The sequence below is a fragment of the Astyanax mexicanus genome, chromosome 8, assembly GCF_023375975.1.
Source record: "Astyanax mexicanus isolate ESR-SI-001 chromosome 8, AstMex3_surface, whole genome shotgun sequence".
NCBI classification, from domain to species: domain Eukaryota; kingdom Metazoa; phylum Chordata; class Actinopteri; order Characiformes; family Acestrorhamphidae; genus Astyanax; species Astyanax mexicanus.
In genome coordinates, this window is record NC_064415.1 from 6,317,736 (window position 1) to 6,333,219 (window position 15,484).

At 36.9% G+C, this 15,484-nt stretch overlaps 1 protein-coding gene and 1 pseudogene across 1 annotated transcript in view; one reads left to right on the forward strand and one right to left on the reverse strand.

The window, feature by feature from the left end:
• LOC125803813 (E3 ubiquitin/ISG15 ligase TRIM25-like) overlaps positions 1–15,484 on the reverse strand; it is a 269,398-nt gene that overhangs the window by 185,997 nt on the left and 67,917 nt on the right. The window lies entirely within an intron of this gene.
• Positions 6,014–11,473, forward strand: LOC125803836 (tripartite motif-containing protein 16-like; annotated as a pseudogene).

The window sequence follows — 15,484 nt, forward strand, 5'->3', positions numbered from 1 at the left end:
GATACCAAAAACAGTCCTTCAAGAAGCTCAAGAAGAGGACGCAGTAATAGGAGAGGTGCTCCATTATGTGAGATCCAAACAATGGCCTAAAGGGGGAAAACGGCTCAGCAGCAAAATTGTAACACTGGGCAGGGAGAGACATAAATTGCACATTGGGGCTGATGGACTGCTGTACCGGAAAACAACCAAACGAAACCAATTGCTCTTGCCTCAAAAGTTCCACAAATTGGTCTATAAAGAGCTGCATGAAGAGATGGGCCATTTGGGTGTGGAGAGAGTGATGCATCTGATAAGGGACCGGTTTTATTGGCCGCATATGCAGAGAGATGTGGAGCACTATGTCACTCGGGTGTGTAGCTGTTTGAAAAATAAACGTCCTAACAGGCCGACCAGGGCACCTCTCACTAATATCATTACCACCTACCCGTTCGAACTAGTGTCCATCGACTTCTTGCACCTTGAAAGATGTAAAGGGGGATATGAGTATATTTTGGTAGTGATGGACCACTTTACACGCTTCGCCCAGGCTTACCCGTGTCGCAACAAAGCTGCCCACACTGCTGCACAGAAAATATTTGGTGACTTTGTCCTGCGATTTGGATTCCCCACCCGCCTCCATCATGACCAGGGTAGAGAATTCCAGAATAAGCTGTTTGAAAAGCTTCAGGAGTACAGTGGTGTTAAAGGGTCCCACACAACACCGTACCACCCACAAGGGAATGGTCAGGTGGAACGATTTAATCGTACCCTATTGTCAATGCTCAGAAATTTACCGGAAGCTGCAAAGGCAGACTGGAAGTCATCCCTGTCAAAGGTGGTCCACTCATACAACTGCACACGCAGTGAAGCAACAGGGTTTGCACCCTATTTTCTGCTATTTGGCCGTAGTCCAAAGCTCCCCATCGATCTTATGTTTGGCCTCAAAACAAGAGAACAGAGTACATCCCACAGAGACTATGCTGAAAGGTGGAGGGCCAACATGACAGAAGCATATAAACTGGCTTCTCGAACAGCCTACAAAGAGGGCTTGAGAGGTAAAGTGCTCTATGACAAAAAAATCTATGGTGCTGAGTTGCTTCCTGGATCACGAGTTCTAGTCAGAAACTTAACCGAAAAGGGTGGACCAGGGAAGCTAAGATCATTCTGGGAGGATCGGGTCTATGTGGTGGCCCAAAGAAAGCACCCAGACGTTCCAGTGTATGAGATAAAGCCGGAATCAGGAAAGGGCCGTGTTCGAATCATGCACAGAAACCTGCTGTTGCCGTGTGATTTTCTCCCAGTGGAACCAGTGGAGCATTCTCGGAGAGGGCCTACACAGGAAAAACACAGACGAAAAGAACGGATTGTGGACACCCAAAACAGCACAGCAGATGAAGATGAAGAGGATTGGAGGGCTATCGTGGGACTACAAGCTGGGAAGGACCTACCACAGGACATTCGACTGAGGGCTGATGCACCTGAGTTTTATCCAGATGGGGACCAAGCCCAGGTTGAGGAAGAGTCTGCTGAGTCGACATCCAGTGAGGAGGAGGATCCTGTCCAGGTCACAGTTAAAAAGTATCCTTTGAGAACAAGAAGGCCGAGAATGATACTTACATATGACCAGTTAGGTCAGCCCACTACATCACATGTTTAAGCGCAAGGGTAGGGGTTAAATAGTGTTGGTAACATAGGAAAACAAGTAGTTCAGCTTATTGTATTCATTAGTTTGGTTCTTGTAACAGGTTGTTAGAGTTGATAGGTAACACGAGATTGTATATAAAAAAAAAAGGGGAAGATGTCCAGTAGGTGTGTTAGGCACATTCATTACATATTGGTCTGTCTAGTAGGTGTTGGCTATATGGAGTACCTTACTCTCACAAAAGATGCAGATCCCCACAATGTGGATGGAGCAGTTGATTGTCATCGTGCACAAAGGCATCTTCTGCAGACATATGGCATGGAAGGAAGAGATACATGCTGTACTGTGGATTATATCCAGTTTTGCATTTTAATGGACTGACAAGACCTGTGATTCCTCTTTAGCTATAGCCTACTAACATGTTCTGCATAGGTACCAAATATGTACAGGCACACAATGTTTTCAGTTGCATAATGTCGGGTCGACATTACATTTTTGTGGGGAGAGTGTGGAGATAGTGGTAAAAGTTGGACCCCCCCCCATATGTTTATTTTATGCATTTGATTCATAAACAGCAGTTTGATTCTTTGTTTCTGCACTTTAAACCATCAGTTACATTTTGTATGTAGTGGCACTTTTGCGCCAGTAGATGGCAGTGTGTGTAGTGAGTAGAGAGTGGATGTAGACCAAAAAGGAGAGTGGTAGAAGGAGAGCTCCGTGTGTAATGTGTAGAAGGGAGAATGAGTCAATAAAAACTGCCTGAGAAATGACTGGAAATCCCTCTTCTTCTTGAGAAGTGCAACATCAGTTAACATTATGATATGAATGCTTTTGACTGCAATACGATAGTCAAAACTCAAAGCTCATAAAAAAATAAGTTTTTACATTTAAACAAAGCTTATCAATGGAATTACATGTACAGAAAGGATTTCTAAATAAATATTGTAAATTACTGCATTCTTTAGCTGCTAATGACTAAAACTGCAGTTCTGTCTCAGTGTTTAAATTGCTGATATTAACTTTCTGGAACTATTGGAGCTCCTCATGGGTCTCGAGAACACCAAGCATTTAGGACTTCCGCTGTAGCGACTCTCTCTCTATACGGCTCTGACACTAGCTAGCTAACTGACTATATTATATAAAAGAGAGAGCGAGAAGGAGAGAGAAAGTGAGAGAGAAATTAGGCTAAATAGCAGAACATAAGCTGGTTATAAACTGACACACAGCAGAGGAGCTGAGGAGCTCAGTTCCCCAGAACCTGCAGAGCTTCAAACACAGCTGCAGAGAACGGCTTCACTTCAGCTTCAACTGGAACCAAACTGGACAGATAAGTGAATCTATCTGACTGACTTTAGTAAAGAGCAGTGGAGCTTCTGTGTTAGATGGAGTTTTACTGTCTAGTAGCCTCTGTGCTAGCTAACGCTAACAGGCTAGCTAACGCTAACAGACTAGCTAACGCTAACAGGCTCAAGTAACGTTACGTAGATACTGCTAAAATGCAAGCTAACGCTAACCGGCAAGCTAATGCTAACAGACTAGCTAACGCTAACAGGCTCAAGTAACGTTACGTAGATACTGCTAAAATGCAAGCTAACGCTAACTGGCAAGCTAACGCTAAGCAACTAGCTAATGCTAACCAGCTAGCTAATGCTAACCGTTTGCTTTGGCTCAGTTAACTCAGTTAACCTACAGGAGAGAAACTCCTATTTATGATTTAAACTATAGAACAGTGTGTGCTGAAGCCAAACGCTCAATACAGCCAAACAATTAAACAGTGGGGAAATCCCAGCTCCCTAACTAGTAAACATAGCCTTCGCATTTATATTACATTATGTGTTCATCTCGTAAATATAATATACTGCATGTTTTGAAGGCATTATTAATTGGGACTCGATAAAATGCAGAATGTAAGTTTTTATTATTTACAAAAAAAAAGCTAGCTAACCTTTCTAACTCCTTCATTGATTTCACTGATTGAGTAAATACTGCAGTAATAAGAAGCTCTAAATATCAGTTAATTGGTTAAGTTACCCACTGTTGTTACCGGATTCAGCGTTTTACCGGGCCCATTATTAGTGTGGGTGTCGTACTGAATCAGGTGTAAATGATAGAGATTATTAAATGTGTGTCTTTGTGCTAAAATGTGTGTGTACTGTGTAAATAAAAAGTTATTAGGTTGGTGTGGGCTATTGTAATGCAGGTGTCATGTGTGACCGCTGTAATGAGTAAATGGCAAATTCTGTAGTTAGGAACTTTACTTACATTACTTGTATTATTTATTATTATTACAGATGACAGCCACACTCCCCTGGATATCTTTAAAATTTACTTTTCAGAGCTCTGGCAGGAAGGAATAACCTGGACAATTTACACTGGAAAGAACTACTTTCCCACAGACCAGATTCTCTTATTACTCTGTAATGTCACTGACTGACTGAGGTAAGATAAAATTGTTGTAGTTTTATGTGTCAGGATTTTACCAATATTCTGTGTGTGTTTTAAATAATCTGTAAAAGAGTTTTCATTGCCTCTTTTTTTCTTACACTGCACACTTTCCAAAGGTAAAAGTGTCTCAAACATTCATTGTTTGAGCCATTAGAATTCAAGTGAGGTTTAGAGTACTAAAACTTTTAAAATAGTGTAATTCCAGATAGCTTAACTGTGTAATCATTATTATTGTGAATACATGGGGAGAGTACAAGCTAAAAATCAGTTGTGACGAAATATTGGCTTTAAATATCGGTCATCTGCCACTTGTGATCTTTAAATATCGGCATCGTCATCGGCAATTAAAAAAAAACAATAAAGGTAGGTCACTAGTCTATACGTTCCTCTATATACACACAGCACTAAGGAGTGGTTCAGAGGGAGCCATGCCGTGAGTGGCTGTGCTGGGGGTGTGTGATGAGATGTTGGGAATTTTAAAGAAAAGCGTAAATCAGATTGATTCACACAGCATATAATTTAAAATGTCGTAAGTTCTTTGAGTCTACTGATTTTCACGATTCTAGCTAAAAACTGTGATCTGCAGAGCCTTTCTATTTTTTTGTCCAAAACTTTTAAATGGATTCCTATGGGGAAAATGTTTAGCTGAAAAATGCCCGCTGTAAGAAAACCGTACGAAGTATTGTTCCAAAAAGCACAAGCAACGTAATTCAGTGGTTGTAACATTAAAGCAGTAGGAGGAGAAGCATATAGAAAAACGCAAATAGAATAATAATAATAAGATTTTTTCCAAGCCAACTTAATAATTCTCAATCACAGTGGATATAAGTTGCCTAGCTGGTGAACTATCTCTGTTTTGTGTGTGAAAGCTGGTTAGCTATGCTAGTGTAAATAGCTGTAAATAAGATTAAATAGGCTGTTGGAATGCTAGGTTAGCATATCTAGCTACTTTATGATCAGTGTTCACAGCAGTAGCTACTTCAGACTGCATTTACTTTAAATACAATACGACCAGAAACCACTTAATATGAACTGCTAATACTACTACTACTAATACTACTACTACTACACACACACAGACACAGAGTGAGTTGACCGCAGTATTTAAAGGAACTGGGAGCTGAATGATCAGGGAGGTCAGTCAGATCTGGATTATAAGATATTAAACATATTAAACTATATAAATCAGTTTAGAATGTTGTGTTATATTTTTAAAAAACTATATTTTACTACTTAGTAATAATCTCAACTGAAGGGCTGTATTATTTATAATAACATAAATATCAGATCAGTATTGTCTAAAACTCAGCAATAAGAGTCTCTTAGTAGCTGAACAGATTTTAGTCCTGTCTCTGTTTCTCTTTCTTTAATGCTCAGGACCCCACAGGACTGCAGTAACACTGATTAGCATGGAGATGGTGTATGAGGTGTTAGTGTATGTTGTGCTGGTACGAGTGGATCAGACACAGCAGTGCTGCTGGAGTTTTTAAACACACTCCTGCAGCTCTGAAAGGCTTTGTTAATGAGCTGATTATTTGGGTGTTTGAGAGGTTCAAGCTGCCAATGTTGGGTTATTGAACAACTTTGTTTAGTCCAAATTCCATCTGATTGTTGTGTCTTATCTTGTCTACTCTTCTGAATATTCGGTGCAATTACACATTCTCACCAGAGAGGTCTCCAAATCCCCAAATCTCACAAACGTGCAGTCTGTCTCTTTAAGTGAGAGTGAAAGTAAAATCTGATCATTTCCTGGATTACCTGCAGGGTGTGTGAGTGTGAGTGTGTGAATCGGTGTGTCATGTCTGGATCTACAGTTTTGTCATTAAAGTAAGTTTTCCTGAGTCTCTACAATAATTCCTGTTTGAGTCCTACAGTGTAAGCATTGTTTTCTTGGCTAATAAGTAGAATTACAGAATAGTTCTGTTCACTTCTCTCCAACAGAGAACCAGGAAACAAAATCTTCACACTGTAAAATGGCAGAAGCCAATGTTTCACTGGCTCAGGGTGAGTTCAGCTGTTCAGTTTGTCTGGATCTCCTGAAGAATCCAGTGACTATTAACTGTGGACACAGTTTCTGTATGGTGTGTATTAATAAGTGCTGGGATGAGGAGGATCAGAAGGAGATCTACAGCTGCCCTCACTGCAGACACACCTTCACCTCAAGACCTGTCGTGAGTAAAAACACCATGCTGGCTGAGGTGGTGGAGAAACTGAAGAAGACGAGACTCCAGGCTGCTCCTCCTGATCACTCTTCTGCTGATCCTGAAGATGTGGAGTGTGATTCCTGTACTGGGAGAAAACACAAAGCCGTCCAGTCCTGCCTGGTGTGTCTGGCCTCTTTCTGTGAAGCTCACCTCCAGCCTCACTACCAATCTCCAGCCTTTAAGAAGCACAAGCTGGTCAAAGCCTCCAGACGACTCCAGGAGCAGATCTGCTCTCAGCACGATAAACTGCTGGAGGTTTACTGTCGCACCGACCAGCAGTGTATCTGCATGCTGTGTACCATGGATGACCATAGAGGACATGATACAGTGTCACTTAAAGCAGAAAGATCTGAGAAACAGGTCAGTGTGTAAATGGAGTAGCTGCTCCAGATTATAGGACCTAATACCTTCACCTGTCCCATGACATGTGGCATTTTAATTTTTAATTAATGTGTTTTGTTGGTTGGTTTATTTGCAAACACAGAGGAAATACAAGGAGAGAATCCAGGAGAGAGAGAAGGAGCTTCAGGAGTTAATAGAAGCTGTGGAGACTCACAAGGTGATTTTTTAAATAAGTAAAAGAATAAAGATCTGATTTTTCCCATTAAGTGTAATTATTTAATTACTTAACTAAAGGTGTCCTCATTTTTAAAATGTCATTTAAAGTCACATTGTATTTTAATTTTAGTCATCAATTATCAAAATTAAATAATATTTACAGCTTCATGAAGTTTGGATTTACACAATATTTATGTCACGCCTTATTCTGTGAGATTATTGGCTGGTTGCAAATAAAAACTCTGACTACTGATAAACTCTGATGTTCCTCAGTAATCAGATTATGAAGTGCATGTAAATCCACTTATTGATGTGAATGAACTGCTCCTAACATTCTCCTCTCTCTGTGATTCCACTACCAGCGCTCTGCTCAGACAGCAGTGGAGGACAGTGAGAAGATCTTCACTGAGATGATCCTCTCCATTGAGAGAAGACGCTCTGAGGTGAGGCAGATGATCAGAGATCAGGAGAAAGCTGCAGTGAGTCGAGCTGAAGAACGTCTGAAGAGACTGGAGCAGGAGATCACAGAGCTGAAGAGGAGAGATGCTGATCTGGAGAAGCTTTCATTCACAGAGGATCACATCCATTTCCTCCAGGTAACAGACTCTGTTTTTCTCCCCAAATACAAAGTTTATTTTAGACTGTTTACACCATCTTTTTAATGTGATCTGTATCTGATATTAGCCTGAACAGTTCATAAACTGAAGCTCATGCACTAAAGAGCAGAGCTTCACATGAAGGTTTGGTTTCACCAGTGACTGAAAGCTGATCTTATCAGAGAATGAGTTCCAGCTCACTGTAAAAAAGGGCATGTTGTTTGGCCACGCCCTCCTCTTTAATGTCTGTCCTTTATCTTTTTTGTTTAAACAATTTTAAGTTTTTTTATTTTACTTAGTGCTGCAGCAGCGCCATCTATTGGCTGTGTTCAGCAATTTGATTGGATATATCTTTAAAGACAGAGCGGTTGTGATGTGTACTATTTAATTCAGTATGAACAGAGACATCAGTCCAAATGTTTATGGGGTCTGTTATCTCTCTATCACACCAATGAATCCCTCATTAACTGCTGTCGCCATTTTCCCTTATGCTCAATGTAAGTTTTGACGTAAATGAATTCTGATCGGTCTTGGATATTGGATATGTATCAGATTTCAATAACACAGATTTTTTATTTCCTTTCACACTGTCTCATATATAATTAATCTGAATCATGAATGACTAATAAGATCAGATTGAGGCCAGATTTTACCTGGTTTAATTCAATATAAATATAATTTAGAAATTGTTGAAGGTGTTATGTGTTTGTGTTTTTCTACATGTAGAGTTTTCAGACTCTCTCAGCTCCTCCTGGATCTTCAGCATCACCTGCTTTTACTCTCAGTCCTCTCAACACTTTTGAATTTGTTATGAAGTCTGTTTCTCAGCTGAGAGGAAAACTAGACGAATTCTGGAAAGAGGAATTTGAGAAGACACCAGCTGCAGGTATATTAAATAAAAATTAAATAAAGTAAATATATGAAATGAAAAGTCCATAAATAGTCATTCTGCACTCAGTACCTCATAATGACAAAGTAAAAACAATTTAGGATTTTTTAAAAAGTAAAAGAGTGTGAAGAGTTTCAGAATGCACTGTAGGTTCTTCTCTAAATCCTGATGAAGTGGTCAGTAGTTTCTGGACTGAAGTGGTTGAGACTGTATATAAGGTGTGACTTTATTGTGATTGAAAGTTCAGGTAGGGTAGATTAAGACTCTACATCTACATGGAGAGAAAATCCAGTATTAGATTATTTTAATGTTGTAGTAAATGTACAGAGGGAACAGAAGCTCAGTGATGCTGTGTAGTAACTGTGTACATTTTCCTGTAGTGAAGAAAGTGCAGATCATTCTTCCTCCTGAACCCAAAAGCAGAGAAGAGTTTCTGGAGTGTAAGTCCAGCCCTTTCTCTCTCTCTCTCTCTCACTTTCTCTAACCCTTTAATTCTCACAGACTCTCAGAAATAACACCACAATGTACAAATACACAAAGTTTAATCTGACATTTATACGTCTATATTAAATAATTAACTGTTATATTTCAACTGCTTACGTATAAACGTTTTAAAAAAACACCAACATTCCTCATGAACTTTGATTTTGTGATAATGGCCTATCATAGTTTTGTATTTATTTAGATAAAACACAACATTTGTGTTTTATGATAAAAACAATGAACATTTTACTACAAATCTGCAATTATTATACAACTCAATCGATTCTCTGTATAATGGATTAAAAAATTAGTATATTTTCCGAATTAGCGACTGTACTGAATCTCTGTGCAATAGTGAGCACTTGTATCCAGGCTGTTTCAGAGGCAAAGTGAACATGGAAAATTTTAAAATGCCCCAATCAAACACCAAACAACAAAGAACAGTAATTTTGAAGTGCATCTACAAGCATAACCAAAAACGTTCAGAAATGTATTGTTTTCTGAGATTTGTGACTAAACTGCAAATCACTTTCACCAATCTTTCCCCAAATATAGTCTCTGATCATCTTCTTTATTTATACTGATAAACTTCTTTATTTATACTGTAAAGTTCTACACAATTCTGGACAGTTCTGAAAACTTCTTGATAGTTCTCACAGTTCCAGAAGCTTCTGGAAGTCTTTAGTATACTCAGCACTTTATATTTCACAAATATTCAAAAAAAAAAAAATCAGTTTCAGATATGATTGTGCCACCACTAAAGCAAAACCTATATTTTGTATATTCTATTTTTATTGTATTCTTTTATTTTATCTTATTTTATCTATATATCTATTTTAATAACAGCTCTTGGGTGTAAAACTGGATCATGAGATCACAATTTCGTTCCACCTCATGTACCACATGTGATGCGAAGGACAATAAAATCTTCTTGAATCCTTTAATCCTTGAAATTTTCTGGGGAATAAAAACCTTTTTATTTTTTAAAGAATTAGGAAAACACACTTAACACCTGAGAACAAAAATATACATAAAATTGTTATGTTGTGTAATTGAATAATAATGAGAATAAATCTTTCTTTAACATAATCAAACACTTTTCATAGATACTTCCAGTATGTTCTCTGGTTATTTCAGTTTTAGGGGCTGTTTTTAGATCATTTTCTAAAAGCTGATGGGTTTTCTCTCTCTTTCAGATTCCTGTCAGCTCACACTGGATCCAAACACAGCCCATAAACTCCTCCTCCTGTCTGAGAGGAACACAGTGGTGACCTGCAGCAACACAGTCCAGCCATATCCTGACCATCCAGACAGATTTGATGTATGGGCTCAGGTTCTGTGTAGAGAGAGTGTGAGTGGACGCTGCTACTGGGAGGTTGAGAGGAGAGGAGATGAATGGGTTGATATAGCAGTGTCTTATAAAAGCGTCTCCAGGAAGGGAACAGGCTGGGAGTGTGTGTTTGGATTTAATGATCAGTCTTGGAGATTGTTCTGTGATTCCTCCAGATACACATTCAGATACAATAACAGAGATACTGTAATCTCCGGAGTGCCCGTCTCCTCTAGAATAGGAGTGTATGTGGATCACAGGGCAGGAACTCTGTCCTTCTACAGCATCTCTGATACCATGACCCTCATCCACAGAGTCCAGACCACCTTCACTCAGCCGCTCTACGCTGGGTTTGGGTTAAACATCGACTCATCAGTAAATCTTTTACTTTCAGCAAAATAGATGAACATGCAGAACAAAGGGAAGAGCTGGATTAGATCAGATAAGAACTGCAGAATCTAGACTGTAGAACTGATCAAATAAAGTTATAATAGTGCTGGGAGATATTGTTAATATAAATAATCATAATTCTGAACGGTAATTACGTCTGTCCCAGATTAGAACTGCAGGTACATTTCCTGTATGGAAAGATTTATTCAGATTTAGCGTTAAATAGTTTAAACCGTTTATATCATTAACAGAGCTCACAGTAACAGAGTTCATATTTTAAACTTCATATTACAGAATTTTATTAATTTTTAACACATTATCATTTATTATAAACTGAATGAAAGATCACAATAAACTGTTTACATTTTTTATTATTATTATACTGTTGTTTTATCCTCAACATTTTTATATTTAAACAAAGAGAGAGGAAATCTGTGTGTTAATGCTTTAACTTTAATTTTACAATTAATGTAATATCAAAAGGAAAGAACAAATTATACACAACATATTGTAAAATATAATAGAAAATATACATTTAACTTACTGTACACTACACACATTAACTTACACTATGAAACAGTTTTACAATATTGCATTGTTGCTTAAATTTAATATATTTATCATCGCTGTCACATAAAAACGTTATATCTCTAAAGTATCAACTTTACATTTCTGTTTGCCCTTTCATCAGGAAATATTGACACAGTATGAAGATAAAGTATGAACATAAGATACAGTAAACATAAGGTTTTTGTGTTACAGCAGTTTTAAACTAATTAATCTAATATATGTGATTCTATGTTGAGTAAATTTATTTGAGCATTTTATCATTTAACTCTACACAGTTCTCTGTATTAACTTGATTTTATTTGTAATGTACTCAGATTGTATTCCTGTAATCTTGTAATGTTGTGGGATATATCTTATAAATAATAAAGTGGGAGCTGAAAGCTCAGAACAGAGGATCTAATCTGTCTAATTATTATTATTAGTTCTGGTTTTCAGAGCACTAGGAGCAGATGTCTGGGATAAATGGCTGAAGATGAAGCTGTTTTCTCATTGGTTTATTTTGCAGCATTGAACCTAGAATTCTTACACTACGCTAGAAGTAGAACAGATCCAATCAGGTTTATTATCACAACAATGGAAACACAATATATAGAAATAAAAATAAAAATATAATAAATACATTAACTTTAACTCTTCACTGTACAACATAATTACACTGTTTTAAAATGTACTGACCAGTATCGGCGTATATAGATTTTTGATTAATCAACATCACTAAACTAATCCCTGTCAAAGGTGTGAAAAGTATCTCCATTCATTACTCTGTAGGTAGAAGTATAGATACTAGGGGTTAAAATACTTCTGTAGAAGTTGAAGTATCAACTCAAGCTTTTTACTCTTTAAGTAAAAGTGTAAAAGTACTGGTTTCAAAACTACTTAAAGTATAAAAGTAAAAGTAATGTAAGGGGAAAATAATAAAGCCATTAAGAACAAAAGCTTAGGCCACGCCCACAGAGTCCTGTAGTGCACTACCCCCCTCCCAAAAACACATGTTTTATAAGCTATAATGACTATATTGTGCTATTAAAAATGTATTGTTGAAAATATAATTTGGGATTTTGCGCTAGGCTGTTCCCTGTTTTAGCTGCGTATATTCTCATTGTAAATGAATGTATTTTAGTAGAATGTAAATATATTAAAGAAGCTTAGTTTGTCCGGGTTTTTTTCTCTTTAGCATAAATCCCACAAAGCTCTGAAAACTGTGCTACTTTACTTCACCTACTGATTTCAAAAGACTAAAATACATATTTTCTCTTTAAAGCCCTTAATTAATATGTTCTATTACAGGAAATAAAGTTAACAATTAAAAAAGTTAAAAAGTAGAGAGGAGAATTAGCTCTGGAGAGTGTCTTCCGTGTTTATCAGATTGTTTCTAAGTGACTGAAATTAATGGGGTTTTAAGGAGGATTTAAGCAATAAATCTGAGTTTATAAGTGTTTTAGAATAATTAAAATAAAAACAGAACAATATCACATGATTCAGCACTGCAGAAACATTTTCTAAAGCTTTTAAACTCCAGTTATAAACCTTTTAAACTCCAGTTAGCTCTCTAACCACTCAGCACACATTAGCATCAATGCTAACTAGCTCCTCTCTTCTCTAGAACCTGTTTGATGTAGAAAATGTACATTTAAAGGTAAACTTTCTTTGCTGTTTTAGTAAAATGAATCATTTTGATTGAAAATCAGAAGAATATTCAAAACAAGCAGTTAGACTCTATTTTAACTTGGAGTTTTTAAAGGAGTTGAGGCTAATACTAATGCTAATGCTAATAACCATGAAGGAGGGGGCATGTTTGTTTACTTTGTGTTAGATCCTGTGCTGCACTGATATAGATTTACACCCACAGTGATAATAAACGTATAGAATAAGTAATATAATAAACTCAGGTAATTAGAAGGACAGTAATTAGAAGAAGAGCAGAATTTAGCTTCAACAACAGAGTTTTAAACAGAAACAACACAGAAATATGGGGGTCTTGAGGAGCTCCATTTAACTTATATCCTCCACCTTAAACAGAAGAGGAGCTGGTAAATTAGCTAGTTAGATTATTAATAAATATTTACAGCTTCTCATTATCTCAGTGTTTTATTATATACATAAGAAATGAGTGAAATGGTTCTGTTTTACACCAGCCAGAGCTGTATAGAGAGAGAGAGAGTCGCTTCAGCTCTGTTTACTCCAATCTTCACTTTTTAACAGCAATGTCGACTCGTGGAGCTTCTCAATAGTTCCTGTAATTTAGCGACTAATACTAGCAGCACCACAGAGCTGCAGCAGAGTACAGCGTTAGTGCTGCACTTTTACAGGATAAAACCATCAAATAACCTGATTTAATACTATCAGCACACCTGAATCTAATTAACATGTAGAGTACAGCATGATCCCCACTAAATTACCATCGTTAAGATCGTTAACAGAACAGATTAGGGTAAATTAGACAGAGCTAGATAAATACTCCTGTGTGTGTTTGTAGGTTTTGTATTCTTGTTACTGAATGTAACTAACAGTTACTACATTAATTTTAAGATTAGACTATTAATTCTGAATAAATAAATAATATCATAAGGTCTGAATTCATGGAACTGATTTATATGAAGAATTGTATAGAGAATGTATAAATTAAATTAAGGCAAAAAAAAAACTATACACACTTATGGATTAATCATTTTTACTAACCCTTTGTTTTTGTTTTTTATTCTGTTTTTATTTTATATTACATTTTATTGTTAATGACTGCTTACAATGTTGAGTTTGTCATTGTACATATTTTAAATGTCTCAGTGTAGCGGATGAGAATATAAATAATATTTTATTATTTAATTTCACATGAAATCCTTCTCTAATTATCTTTGTTATATTTTTTAGTATTTTTCTGTATTTCTGGGTATTATTTATTTTATACTTGTGATTTTTTTTGGGCGATTTCAAGCTGTAATATTGATTTTAAGCTGAACTGCGGAGCAGACTTTTATTTTGAAATCGCGCGAGTTTTCAGTGTCAGCGCGGGCTTCTCCTCAGTTCGCGCGAAATACTGCTGAGGAGAGGTGGGTGTTTACTGTGCTCCTGATAAAATACTGTTTTAAAGCTGTTCAAGCACTTATAGTGCACTAAATCTGTACTCTTACATGTGTTTTAGTACTAAGAGTAAGTTATCTCTGGTTGTGTGGGTAGTTCGTTTGTGTAGAGAGTTTTTTAATTTAAGTACAGCAGACTTAGTGGAGTTAAGGGAGATACGGCTACCAGTTAAGCTAATATGGTCTGCTTTTCTTCTCACAGCTGCATGTGTGTGTGTGTGAGAAGGACCAGAATTCACTCTATGCTGTGTTGTATGCTACTCTCATGCACAGGTACTGCCACAGGTTAATTGGTTAATTGTTTAATTAATTTAGCTAATTGTTTAATTGCACCAGCTGTTTATTTTTATTGGAATTTGTTTTGTTATAATGAAATTAATGTTCAGAAAAGAAAAAAATACGTCATTTATGGGAGTCTCTCTATATATGTGCATGGGGTAATGTATTATGGTAATGTATAATATTGTATTTTATTTCATAGCTATAGATATATTCTTAATTAATGTTTATTTTCATAACATAGTACTCTATATTTGTGATACAATATTTTATAATGTCTTTTATTGTGTGTTTTATCAACCTGATGTAGAAAAAAAAAGTGTAGATCAGTTCGCGCTAAATACTGCTGAGGAGAGCTGCATGTGTGTGTGTGAGAAGGACCAGAATTCACTCTATGCTGTGTTGTATGCTACTCTCATGCACAGGAACAGGAAATAGAGAGAATAAAACTCCCGTTGTATGGCAGAGTGTGTCCCGTGTTTCCATCATCGCATTCACAACGCAGAGGGTGGCCAAGCCTACTAGAAGAGAGAGAGAGGGACACACACACACTCAAACACGAGCCGGCTACATCAGTTTGAAAAGTTAAAATTATACAGACTTCTCATGAAATAAATGTGTTGTTGTTGTTAGTACGTCAGAATCTGATTTTAAAACATCCCCAAACCCCCATCAGTGTAATTATATCAGTTAACATTAGGATATAAAAGCTTTTCATTACAGTACGATAACCAAAACTCAAAGCTCATAAAAAAATACGTTTTCACATTTAAACAAAGCCTATCAATGGAATTACATGTACAGAAAGGATTTCTATATAAATATTGTAAATTACTGCATTCTTTAACTGCTAATGACTAAAACTGCAGTTCTGTCTCAGTGTTTAAATTGCTGATATTAACTTTCTGGAACTATTGGAGCTCCTCATGGGTCTCGAGAACACCAAGCATTTAGGACTTCCGCTGTAGCGACTCTCTCTCTATACGGCTCTGACACTAGCTAGCTAACTGACTATATTATATAAAAGAGAGAGCGAGAAGGA